We start from the raw sequence: 14125 nt of genomic DNA on the forward strand, positions 1-14125 counted from the left end.
GGTGTTTTACTGATTCTTGATAGTAAGTTACACAGGAAGAACACATTAATCTAAAACATATATTTATATTAATAGTATTGCACTGCTCTAGAACAAAAAATACATAACACACTGAACATACTGATTTAAAATACTAGGTTACACAGCCTGGTGCATTGATTTTAAACTGTGATTTGCTTTATGGTACCTGGAACTGTATGTTGTGTTTAACTGGATCAATGTGATATAGAGTAGTATGTTGCATTGAGTGATACTTCAAACAACATATTTTAAATTTATATCAGGAATATATATTTTTTTTTATAGCAGAAGGTAATGAACAGAGCAATATAGGTTGTTATTTAGTGATTAAGCATAGTGTTTCATTTTGGATATTGAAAACATACACAAATGCATTCCCATGTTCATACACTTGATGTAACAGAGCAAGTATTTACATCTGAGAAATTGTACCATAAAATTGGGTACATTTACATGTTAATGTAGAATTTCTGATTGGTATTATTTTAACACATGATGTAATCCAAATCATAAGATCCAGGCTTTTGGGTAGCAACTTTGAGCAGACTTCACATGCACAGCACCCTTAATAAAATGTTAATATCAGTGCTGGAGAGAACCATGAGTTTTAATTAAGGGGCAAGTGGAGGTATTTAGTAAAAGTGATCAGAAGAACAGATTCTACACAAGATTCTGAATGAAACATCAATAACAAGTCAACTACTTTATAAAATGCAGAGGAGGCATTTGAGATTTTGTAAGCTTCTGTGTACTGGAGAAAGGTCAGCCTGAGAAAAAGTATCATTTTACACAATCTGTCTGATAACAAGACCTGCTGCACAGCACATGCTAACGGTAACACTCTCACACAGCACAGTACAAAGGATAAAGAGACAGAAGCCCTTTCTGTCAGCCTAACTGATGCTGCAATTTAACAGTATGAGAAGCTCATACATAAAGATGAGTTGGCTCTGAAGTATAACTGTTCCATTACTTGAGTAAATCTATTTAAAAATCTTGAACATCATGATTTAGTTGAGATGGCTGAAAGATTTGTGTACTTTAAAATAAATTGTTCAAACTTTTGCTTTCTTAAGCCTAAATCTAAGTTCACAATGTTAAACAGATTGAAACAAATGTGATAGGCTACAAAGCAAACAAAAAAAAGACAATTTAAGAAATTAACTATTGACATTATAAAATGGAGAAGCATTTTCATGTAGAATTTTAATGCAAAAGAGTAAGCAAAGCTAACTCCACAATGATAGAAAACAATTAGTAAGAATGTACCCCTTGTGTGTGCTGAGAGGGGCTAGAGTTTTCTCCTACATTGTAGCTGAATAATTTTTGATCAATAAACTCCTAAGTACCAATGCACAATATTTCAATGATCTTCTGTTACAAAGATGTTACATCATCTTGATTCGTTGAGCAACTTTCATTGAAATGTCTATGATGTTTTACCCTATATGAGATGAAGATTTCTTTTGTGTGCTAGGTTCAGCAAAATTATGAATCTGATTTTGCAGAACTGTGTACACAGAGGAAATCTTTCCCCCACAATCAATATTCCCTCTAAGCTGTGTGGATACACAGTTGCGCAGCAGTCCAGAAGGTGCAACACTGGGCACAAACAGGCCAAGTGCAAGCAGCAGCCCCTTTAAGATGTGGACATATGTGACCCCAAATCAACCTTAAAGGGACCCCGCAGTGCAACAAAGAGCCCCTGCATGGCAAAGAGGAATTTGAGAGATCATCGCTACCAGGTCTTACTCTTGGATCACAATCAAAAACACAAAAGCCCCTATGATAGAACGAGGGCGAGCAGATACTTTTTATTTCAAAAATACAATGTTAGGACAGTTCAATTAGAATTTACTGAAACACGTGAATTTTTTGCTTGTGATTTAATTATCATAATTTATTTTGCTACTTAAAGTCAGGGAAGTTTCGTTGCATTCATTTATATACTGGTAATTCTACTACCAGATCAGCTTGGAACACATAAGAGTGTCACTGGCTGTTTGGTCTTTGAAATTGTGAAACTGGCCTCAAATTGAGAAACAGACCATACAGAAGGTGACACTGTTATTCAAAAGTTGCAATAAAGAAAAATGAACCTTCTAGTCTGGAGTTTCAAGAAAGCCAAATGTTAATACATCACTTAAGTAATGTAAATAGATATATCTTCCCATGCTTCATCAGTCAATACTAGTCAGGGTGTAACAGATTTCTTTGCAGCAATTGAACCACTGTGTTAGGAAGTTGCTGGTTGCATGCTTTAAGTACCTTTAGATTATGATAAACAAGATACTGTTTATATATTGGATGAAGAGATTGAGATGATGAAGGGCTTGTTAAAGCTGAGGAAATGTTAAATGTTCCAAGGACTGCATCAGCAGCATCAATCATATTCGAGAATTATCGCTGTTAATGAAAACACAGCAATAGTGATGATTGATGGACTCTTGGATTATTGCTAACAGTGACCAAAGTCACAGAGCTGAGGATTTTCATGCCACAATGGTGCACTTTCTTTGATATAAACAGAATGCAAAGAAAAAAAACCGGATGGGTTCCGCAAGCCACATAGGAGTTTACAAGATATTTTCAAGTTATCTGAATAATGTACTGTTCATTCCACACTGCTGTTATGACATAAACCTGCTGATCCCTCTTCTGCTCTAGCCCAGTGATCCAAACAAAGTGAGCACCAAATACAAATACCTTAATAATTAGCAGTCTTTTGAAGAGAAGAGGAATCACATGTTAAATTGAAGTCACAGATTCACTTGAGCATTCATCAAAAAGAGTTATCATTGGTTTGAGGGGAAAAGAGGATAAACTGCACAATCCTATTTCCTAAATACAGATCAATTTTACAATGCCTACAATGTGGTTACTAAAATGCAAGATTCACTATCATTAAAAAAAATTCATAATTTCAGTATTTTGGTAATATTAAAATGGGAGCCTCAATAAAATAGAACATAGGTTCCCTGCAAGTCCAGTGTATAATAATAGTGCACATACTGTACTAAACTATACAGATCAGAATATTGAGGCCTTGGTCCATATTGAGTTAATTGATCTCAGCTAGAGTACTAGTTAAGGTGGGACTACAAGTTTCCCTCATTGCTTTTTTGCCTAGGGAGGGGAAAAAAATCAGATTCCATTCTTGATCCCGCAAACTATCAGAAACAGTGTGCATGTGAGTAGGTGAATGTGTGGGCAAGATCTGGTTCAGCTGTGATTTCTTGCATGTAAACAGTTTTGCTGACACTTATTGCAAAGAATAAAGCCTGGCTGTTTGTGGAACCTGTGGAACGATACATAAGCAAAGAGTCAATGCTTCAGGAGAACACTGAGGAACAAAAAACATTGGCAGAGGTAATTTAGAAAAAAATTCTTAGCCATACAGTGTGATTTTAGATATAAGGTTGAAGCAATAGGAGTGAATAGGAGTTCATCTCTATTGGTGCTGATGCTGCTGTTGCACATGTAAAGCTCAATAACTCCTCCAAGACAGCCCTCCAAAGATATCATTACAATTGTCAAAATAAAAAGACTCAAAAAAGATGAGAAAAAATAATAATTTGACACCAAAGTTCATCATCATTCACTGTCACCAATTTTTAAACAAGATTCTGCTGGTAAAACTCTTTCCCCTTTAATTTCAGAGGAAGAATGACACTTCTCCAGCACCTAATTGTCATGTATTTTCCAATGATGTGAATAGAATAAAATATGGTATTGTAAATTTTGAATGATGACAAAAGCAGAATTAGAGCAAGGTCCAAGATTACAAAACATTCCATAATTCACAAAACGCCTCCTATAAATAGGAATGTATTGATCCACTTAGATTTAAACCTTGGTTTAGAAATGTCAGAGTAATTCTGAATGGGTTAAAGAGATTAATGAGATCGATTACAGGCAAAGAAACTAATCAGAGGTTTCAGGGGTTATCATAAAACTCAAATGAAAGCTTGAATTAAATCAAAGTCTTGAAAGTCACTTTCTAGCATTTGTTATTTAATTCATTTTACTTTTGTTTGGTTCTTTTATTTCTGTTTCTTTACTCCCTTCCAACTTCTTTTCCTGAAAACACTGTGGATGCTGTGGTTATGATTCACTGGGCACTTCATCACCACTCTCCCACTTTTACTCATGCAATCAGTCATTCTTATAAGGGCCCAGCAAGTTATTCAACATCAAGGGGCTATAATAGCAAAACCATATCCTTATCCTCATTGGAGCCTACATTAGACGCCAATCATGATTGGGAATCCAACCTGACATCATTCACCCATGTAGCCCAGAGTATTGAGGTTCATTGTGTTGGGTCCACAACTTGTCCACTTGTGCAATAGTATAAAATGGGGATTATCAAGTTGGTATCCTGTTTTGCATCTCTACTGATTTTCATTACATCAGGAGTGATGTAAAATGGGCTGCTGTTTTGATATCGCCCAAAGTCAAAATTACCCCCTCTGTTGTTATGCTGGTATCAGCACAGTTGTCATCCATCAGCATGCTCCATGTCACTGATGTGCGATCATTTTCAGACTAAGAGATTAACACTTGCAGTATTATCACTGAAGGTTTATCAAGGAATAATCAGCAATTGATTACTGTGAAATTTTAGTTCCAGCACTTATTGTAATATATTATAATCACATATCCAGTTCATGTGAGACACCCATTGAAATTCCCATTTCAAGGCAGACTTGTGAAGTATTAACACACTGTGCTATGTACTGGCAGATGTGAATTTCTACCTCAGCAAGATTTTTAATTGGGCTTCTGTTCCCCCCATACAGCAGTTAATGATTTCAGCTATGTTAATGGACACAACACTGACCAAAGGTAGATGGAAGAAAAAGGTGGATGAAAGGTAAAGTATTTCAATGGGAGTGAGCCAAATTTCATCACCATATTACCTAAATGCCCAACAACGAGAAGCATTGACAGTATCTATGGAGATGACTGGCAGTCATTTTGATCACAAGGTATGGAGAGAAAAATAAAGGAATTTTAAAAATTTAAATATCCTCATGAATAATGTTAGAGAAATTCAGAAAAAGCTCAGTTGGCTGGATGGCTAGAGTGTGGTACAGAGTGACACCAACAGCATGGGTTCAATTCTTGCAGTTCATGGAGGCCTGCCTCCTTGCCTTTCCCCATGCTGATGTGGAGTGATGGCCCTCAAGTTATATAACCAATCTTCTCTCTCCAATTGAGAAGATGCCATGGTCCTTCATGGACTATGGTGAATTACCTACTGAAAGCTAGTTTTGTGCTACAAATGTCACACTTCTAATCATGAGACTCAATTATCTTTCTGCAATGCTTCTTCTAATCTGAATCTGTAATGACACTTGTTGGCAATCAAAATTGGTGTAAAGCTAATTAATTAATTTATCCTATAAACTTACTTAAAGATCCGCTGTATTCCTATTACAGAAACCCTATTGTATTTGTCAATGACAGTGTGGATTCTGTTACATCGAATAAGAGGCACAGAAAGAGGCCATTGTGCCCAAACAGCAGCCTATGCAGGCCTTCATCCTCCATGCAGACCTCCTCCTAACCTTCCTCATCAGCATAACCCTCTATTCCCTTATCTCTTGTATTTCTTACTAAACCCCCCCCTTAAATGTATCTAGACTATTCTCAGCAAAGGCATCCTGCAGGATAATTGCTACCCTGATCAGATCATTTCATGCTCTATATCACGCAAACTCATGAACGGGCTTAAGGTCGTCACTTTTGACCCTGTAAAGTACCTAGTCTTCCTCACATTACCCTGGAAGGGCAAGGTATCTCAAAAATTTGAACAACAGGTGAAGCTAGCTGTTTTACGCTGCTACTATGCAGGAGCAACATGAGTGGTACTCGCCACTAAAATGATGCTGCCGTTAAGCCAAAAAGACGTTCTGCTTATCACACAAATGAGTAATGTAGTATATGAATTTCAGTGCCAGTGTGATGCTAGGTATGTAGGCCATACATCCCAAAGACTGGTGGATCCTATTAAACAGCATGTCTCAGCCGCTGTTCACAACGGGCAAGGTACAGACTGTACCCAACCAGCCCGTGCTTGCAAAACTCAAAACAGTGTCCAACATTAGATGTGATTCCGCGATTGGACAACATTTGCTAAAGAATCCTCAGTGAGCTAAGAATTACGCTGACAACTAATTTAAGATCGTCAGTCAGGCTCGCAGTGTGGCACATTTGCATGTACTGGAAGCTACATATATTAATACACAGGACCCTGTTCTTTGCAGACAGAAAGAACATGTATACTCATTGCACCTGTTTCAGCTAAACAAAATAAGTGACAGCCATTCGCTGACTCATTCCTCAAGGCAATGCCTTGACCAATCAGGGTTAAGCTGCCTGGTTTAAATTTCAAACAATGCTTAGCAGTTAACTGTCAGTCACCACCACTGGTGCACTCTCCATGGAAACGCCTCTACCAATCAGAGTCCACTTGCCAACTAATCAGCACTCTCTTCACATACAGTATAAATTGTTCTCTTCCCCCTATATTCTTGCAAAGTGCCCTTAAGCGTGCAAGACGAAAAGCTTCGACATGTCTCTTTTTTCAGCAATACTCAGCCACTCCCTGTGGTAGCTAGTTCCACGATCTTACCACTCCATTGATGAAGAAGTTTCTTCTGAATTCCAATTGGATTTCATGGTGACTGTCTTATATTGATGGCCTCTAGTTTTGCTCTTCCTCACAAGTGGAAACATTTTTCACTGTGCCTACTTTATCAGAACCTGACATCTCTATCGGGTCACCCTTCAGCCTTCTTTTTTCAACTCATGTGCACAATTGCAGCACCAATACCCACTTTATTTGTCAATGCTGCACATATGGACTGCTCAATCTCACCCAGAGGAAGGAGGATTAGCTCTGGAACAAATTTTATTTTAAGGCATTTTGGTTGAGGCAGACTTTTAATTATTAACCTTAAACTATTGCTACGTTATGGAGGAATTACAACTTTAAAACATCAATACTATTTTCAAACTACAAAGTACAAGCAAACAACCATTTATATTTGTTCTTCTACCTAATTACCATGTAAGTACAACTAAGGAAAATTGAAGTTGACGAAAACCATTCTTTGCCTTTTCAAAAAGTGCTGCAGTCTGTACTGGTTAGAATACATCTGTTACCATTATGAGTTTTATAGAAACATTTTCCCTTTCAATGGATTAACAGCAGTTCCTGTAAGCGGACCATGTCCCAATAATCTGGAAACTGTATTTTTATCAATAACCTGCCCTTTGCAAATGCTTGTGCCTGAGGATTAATAGCTAATTTATTCACAATAGCCTCTTTATTGGATTAGGTATAAGGACTGATATCTGAATGTCAGTTTTCATTCAGCCAGATAGTGAACAGACTTAACACACAGGCACACTGTGCATAGCTGGTCTACTGGATCTTTTGGAATTGCCCTTAATTATATATTCATACCAAAACTCTGGGCTACATTAGGTTCTTGCTGGGAGCTTGCATCATTGGGGTGGATGGGGGAAGGATTGCTGGCACTGCTGCATCACTTAAGGGTCTGCTGTAGTCTTTTAGGGGTCAGGTTTTTACCCAAAACAAATTCTACTGCTCTTCTATGTTCAATCTATTAAATTGCAGCAGCTAGGAATATCAATTTCATTGGGCACGTACGTGGAGCTAGGAAGAGTACCAACAAAGCACTGCTTTGTTTAACACTCTAGAGCACTCCTCCCCATTGAAGAACAATTTAGCTTTCATGGAATGATGTAGCAAAAATGGTGAATGCTGTGCGCACCACCCCAGAGGACCTGCGAATAGATGAGAATGAATCTTGTCAGCCTGAGAAAATCTATCAAGCTACCAAGCTGTTAAACAAAATATGCATGCCACAAAGTATTTCTCTCAACCTGTTACACCTTGACTTTACACAAGTAAAGTGCGCAGGTAACCTTATTGTTCTTTTACGGTTTAAACATGTATTCCCATATTATAGTACAGGATACTTTCTAGCTACAACAAACTGAAACTATTGTCACTCTTACGTCTGTAAAGGTATGCTCAGCAAGCAATCTGCTAGCAAAATCAAGTTATATCTTGCATGTTTGTCTACTCACAGACATGTTGAGGTGTAGGGTGGGCATTTGATGTTACAATTGTCAACCTTCTAACATCTCAACATTTCTTCTCCACTGGCAGGAAAAGATAAGACACAACAGAAAGAGGCAAGTTGCAGAAGAGAAAGTAATAATTTCAAACCCTTTGACATCTTCAAAGAGACAATACTTGAAGTTAAAATTACTGACAGCATAGAGTGAGTGAAGCAGGTAATACTTGGAGGCCTACCTCTAATACAGGTTAGTACCTTTTCCTGATTCTTTCTCCCCATTTTCACTCAACCTAGCACCATGACACACAATGTATTTCCATTTCAGTATGTTTAAGGCATGTTGCTCATATCTCTATTGGTTCTCATTTTCACAAGAAGTGGCTAAAGTTTTCATTGAAATCAAGGAAACTAGTATCTCAAATCACCTGGTGGCACTCATTCCATCTGTCACAACTATCTATGGAGATACAATCACTCCATAGATCTAGAAAGGCAGTTGGAGGCAGAACAATGAGTTGAATTGCAGAGCAGGAGTGAGGAGGAGATCATGGGGATGGTCGATAAGCAGGAACCTGCTGGCTGCAGGCCCAGTTGGTATCCTTCCACAGCTGCAGATCCTAGGGATCATGCTCAGATAGCATCTTTCTTATATATGCAAGTCCATATATATATATATAAAGGATGAAAAATACATGGTTGTCTTCTCAGATGGTGAAAAATACCCTGGCACCAAAGCAGCTGATTAGAAATGCATCATGAAATACGTGGCAGCTGCACAAACAAATCAAGTTCAGTACTTGATTGAGATTCCTGGATATTGGGAGAGTCTTTCTTTTCACCTGGGGAACAGATTGAGAGAGCTGGTAAGCAGGACTTCACAAACCTCTTTGCTGTCCTCAAGGCACTATACTAGAAAGTGGGCAGGCCTAGCTAGTCACCAAATTATTATATGTGAACAGAAGCTGCTGCAGGGCAATCTCATGACCACTGGGAGGTATAAAATCACCTCAATTCCAAGAACCTTTCACTAACATCAAGAGCCAATCTCAGTTACTCTGCTCATTGGAAAGGACACAGGGGGGTGATCCGGAATATCCACAGATCACAGTATGGGAAATCAAACCACATTAATTTGCATCTGTCATTTTTCTGTCTGTTTTTCCTCTGCATTATTTTTTAACAGTCTAATTCACTTGTTGCACATCCTCTTTATTTTTGTGCTGTCAGGGAATATTCAATTGTGTTCCCTATGCCCAAGTCCAAATCATCTATACATATTGGGAATGGTGTTTCCAGCACAGAACTTTGGGGTACACTACTTCCAACCCTTCTCCTAACTGAGAATTGGCCACTTAACCTCTTTGTTTCCATCACCTAACTTTCTATTCATGCTCTTACACCATACGACAGAATTTTTTGTAATAATTCTCTTGTGTTACACTTTATCGAACATCTTCTAAAAATCCATATATATTACATCTACTCCCTTTACCTACACATTGATCACTTTGCCAGAAAACTCTTACTAATTTTGATAATCACAACTTTTCTTTAACAAATCCATGCTGTCTGTGATTAACCCATAAATTCCAAATGTTCACTCACTTAACCTCGAATTATGATTTCTAAGAGTTGCTCACACAAGAGATTTTAGGCTGTTTAAGTCCTTGAATTTTAAACAAAATAAAACACTTCACCATATTTTTTTATTTTGTTATCTTAGCATAGTAATTGCTTTCATCATGATTTTAATCAGTTAACCCAATTAAAAAAAGAGTTAATGTCTCCATTAAAATAGAGAATAGAAGAATTTCACCCGAACACGTTAATCAATTTGTTAAATATAGCACACAGAGGAATTTCCATCCCAAAAACACTAAACAGAATAAAAACCTCATTCATTTAGTGCATATAATCAAATGAAAATGTTTGTGCTGATTGAATGCTATTTATAATTTTCTGCAGCATCCCAGTAGTTATGAATAGTGTGCAGCTCTAACCACTACTTTAATTTCTAATCATAAACAAATGTATTGAACATTACTGTTTCCCCGATTCCTCCTACTGAGGATTGGTGCGTGGAGCCACATCGCTAAATTGAATCCTGCAGTGCATTCTTTAGCAATAATCATCACAGTTAAATATCAGGCATCACTGAGAAAGAAGCAATTAAATCTCAGAAAGAATAGGCAATCGATTTTTTTTAGGTTCTGAGTGAGACCAGTTAGTTAAAAATCACTAAAAATGGGACTTTAAGGCTTGTTAAGTCATTGCAGTCTGCAACAATGCAAGCTTGTAATAAGAGCCCTAATCCAAGCCAGAGGTTTGATAAGAATGTGTAATTGAGACCATTTCCAGAAATCCAGTGGACCAGTTTTGCACAGTTGAACAAGTGTGTTAAGTCATTGCAATCTGCACCCTTAATAATTAGGTGAACACTGCCTTCTGGAAAGCTGGGCTTCTGGACGTTAGAACTGCCCACCTCTGACAAATCCATGCTCTACCATCCCCAGGTTGTACAGCTTAAGGAAATTAGTTTGTGCAAAGTACTGGAACCTTATGTAATGCGTTCTGTTCTGCGCATCACAGGGTTGACTTAGAGAAAGTTCAAAGAAGGGCTGCTAGGTTGAGAAATGGAAACAAGCGTTTGTCCTGCAAAGAAAGACTATAGGTACCATGTTTACATTGGGAAAAGGGCATCTTTTAAGTGTCCGCATTGAGGTATTTAACCTATTTAAGGGGACAGATAACTGGATCCCACAGAGGTGTTCAATATTAATGCAAGCTTTAATTAGGACAGGGGGAAAAAGATTCAAATGTAGATGATAAAAAGTGAATAAATACAGTTAAGGTATTCATATAGAAGATGGAGAATATGTGGAACAGATATCATAGAGATATTGGAAGAAGAGGATTTATCAATTTCTAAAGGGAAATTGATAAATCTTTGACAGTCACAGCTACTGAAGACTAAAGGTGATAAAGTGGTGAAGGAAGTTTGTAACCTTGAACACAGATGGTCTTTTGCAATCCCATGGAGTCCTATGTTCCTAAGGACATTGCGATATATCGGAGGGGAGAGTAAGTTGTCCATGGAATGATGACCCATCCTCTCCCAAAGCTAGCATTAATAGCATTTGGGAGGGTGGTGGTGCCTAAATTAATACTATCTGTTTGATAGGGTGAGCATTGATCAGCCTGATGGGGTTTTCTTGCTCTTCCTGTTATATGTAGTTTGGTGTAATACAATTACAAAGGGGAATTTCAAAGTCAGGCACTGAATGAAACAAAGATACCTGGTCCACATGTTGATGCATATAAGCACATGGAGATTTGATGGGTGCCAACTTTAGCTTTTTTTTAGAACTGTGCTGAGAAGGAATTAAGAGCAATCCAGTTAGTCTCATTTCTCTTTAATGATATCAAAATCCCATTGCAGGTTAACATTATGGAATATAAGACATTTCTAAACAGTTTTCTTCCATGGTTCAAAACTATTAGGAATACAAAGCAAGCTCTTCCTTCAGCCCACATAGGCGCTCCAGGAATAAGCTGTGAAATGAGTTTATGTGAGAATGGAGAAATAGTTAGAGAAAGATTATTTCAGCATAACATCATCTCAAAATAATGCCATGAAAGTTAATGTTTTTCAGAAAATATGTATTTATTTCTGTTGACAGCAACTGGGGAAAATAGCATGTTCCTGGTATATGAAATATTTACTAGCAATTCATTTTAATTTAAATAAATATATATTTAATTGTGTTTTTGTCTGACTCTGAGCATTTAGTTGAATGCAATTAGGGGGAATAGATCAAGTGGGAACATGACTGGTACGATTCAGCCACTCTACCATTGACCTATGACTCCAATAGGATATGTTGCCAAAGTGGAAATGGTTTCATTTTGTCACTGATCCTGCACTTACTTGTGTCCAATGCAGGTAATGGAATAATAAGGCATTACGAAATGACGTGCACAGGGGTTAAAAGTCAATGATGAAAGTGACAATCAATTGTGTGCTTCAAAAAAAATTAATTTGACTGAGTTTTCAATCAATCATTTAGATTTTCTGCCCTTTAATAAGACCTTGTGTTGAATGAATTATTGGAGCTCAAGTAGAGATAGGTAGATTCCTTTTATGTTTGCATTGTGTGACCAGGAGTTTTCATCCTCCCTCTCATGTCGCCAATTCCTTTAAAATCAATAATTAATATCTCTGGCAAGAATTCCCCATTGATTATTTTAAGCTGTTCTTAGACCTACTTAAGTTGTTCTGAGAACTCTGTAAAGTACAAAAGCAAATTTCAGCAGAGCTATTAGAAAATTAGTTTATCTATTTGAGGAATTAAGTTGAAGTTCACATGTCCACACAACATATTGCAGAATTTATGCTCAGAGTGCACCCTGTGAGTCGCACAACAATAAGTTACACACAAAGAGGCTGAAATCCCACAGGAGGTTGGTATCAGTGTGCAGTTTGTGGCAGAGGCTAAGCATGACTGTTTCAGTCCTCTCAATGTTCAGCTAGAGAGAATTGTGGCTCACCCAAGGCTGGATGCTGGACAGTCCAAATGCAGTGGAGGGGTTAGGAGAGGTGGTGGACGGAACGAGAGGGACTGGTGGAGAGTTAGAGATGGCCAAGAGGTAAAAATGAACTTGATCAGTGTACTTATAAAAGCTGACTCTATGGACGGAATTTTCCATTTTTGAAAGTAAGTACCATGGTGGGCGGGTGCCACGGCGCGTTTCCCACTTGTTAGAGTGGCAGGAAATCGCGTCCGATTTCGCGCTCGGAAGCTAATTAATTATGCACAGGCCAGAATCTCTCCAAATCACATGGCGAATAGGAAGCTGATTGGTCTGCCCCACCATCACCTAATGGGGTCGAAGATCTGGCCGCCACATTTAAACGGCATTCGAGCACACACATTCACTCTCTCCAGCCCAGCTGTCTTCAGGTGACGTATTGAGATGGCTGCACACAAAAAGAAGGCTGCTTCGAGGTTTAGCCACAACTCCCTCGAGGCTTTGATAAGAGGAGTGCGCCAACAATGGGATGTCCTTTGACCCAGGGATGGCTCCTGGAAGCCCATCAACCTCACCTTGCCGGCCTAGGAGACGGTCACAACAGAGGACAGCTCATCCAGCACCTGGCCCCAGAAACACCATACGGTGCAGGAAGAGGAGGAATGATTTCATCCACTCCACCAGGGTAAGTCAAACTTCAGCTCACTCCAATCTCACACTCTCAACATGGCATCATGCACCCAAAGGGTTACACTGCTCAGTGATCTCACACAAAATTAGCGGTGGACACATCAGCATTAATTGTCTCATGCAGACACTTAAGCATCACCAGCATCTCATCTATCATGCTGCACAAACTCCATCCTCAGACATTACTGGGGAGGGCTCACCACACACAGATGGCATGCATGCTTCACAACCTCTGCTCCATTCCTTCTCATTGCATTTCATCCATTTGTCTTCATGCAGGCCCAGCTTGCCCACAACAGGAGCCACTGAACTAGCTAGGGAGGTCAGGGATTGCTCCTGTGGGGGAGGTGAGATTGGCTTCTCCCATCATCCCAGTACGGATGAGTCCACCATGCGTTGATCACATCCTGACATTCACAGTGCGTGACATGCAATCTTGTATTCAGCCTGTTCATCAACTAAATCTATCTTCTCTCTCTTACAAGCACCAGCAGGTCCAGGCAAAGGAGTAGAGCCAATATAAGCCCCATTCCACAGCCCCCAAGAGGAGGATATTAGCATCCATCCGAAGATGATCGGTCACTGTGTTCACCTGCACCCTCCATCAGCGCAGAGACACACACCTCAGTGACTCATAGTTCTAGATTAGGCCCGGAGTCACATTCTGGGGAACACCTCACTGATATGCCTCCAAGCAGTCGGAGGCAGTGACAGCCCTGGTCTCTGGCATTCGGAGGACTGCTGGAGATCAGGCACCCACTCAG

General features: G+C 38.9%; 1 protein-coding gene across 5 annotated transcripts in view; it reads right to left on the reverse strand.

The window, feature by feature from the left end:
• Positions 1 to 14125, reverse strand: part of sox6 (SRY-box transcription factor 6) — a 710993-nt gene that overhangs the window by 47672 nt on the left and 649196 nt on the right. The window lies entirely within an intron of this gene.

The sequence above is a fragment of the Cetorhinus maximus genome, chromosome 9 (genome assembly GCF_964194155.1).
Source record: "Cetorhinus maximus chromosome 9, sCetMax3.hap1.1, whole genome shotgun sequence".
Classification (NCBI taxonomy): Eukaryota; Metazoa; Chordata; class Chondrichthyes; order Lamniformes; family Cetorhinidae; genus Cetorhinus; species Cetorhinus maximus.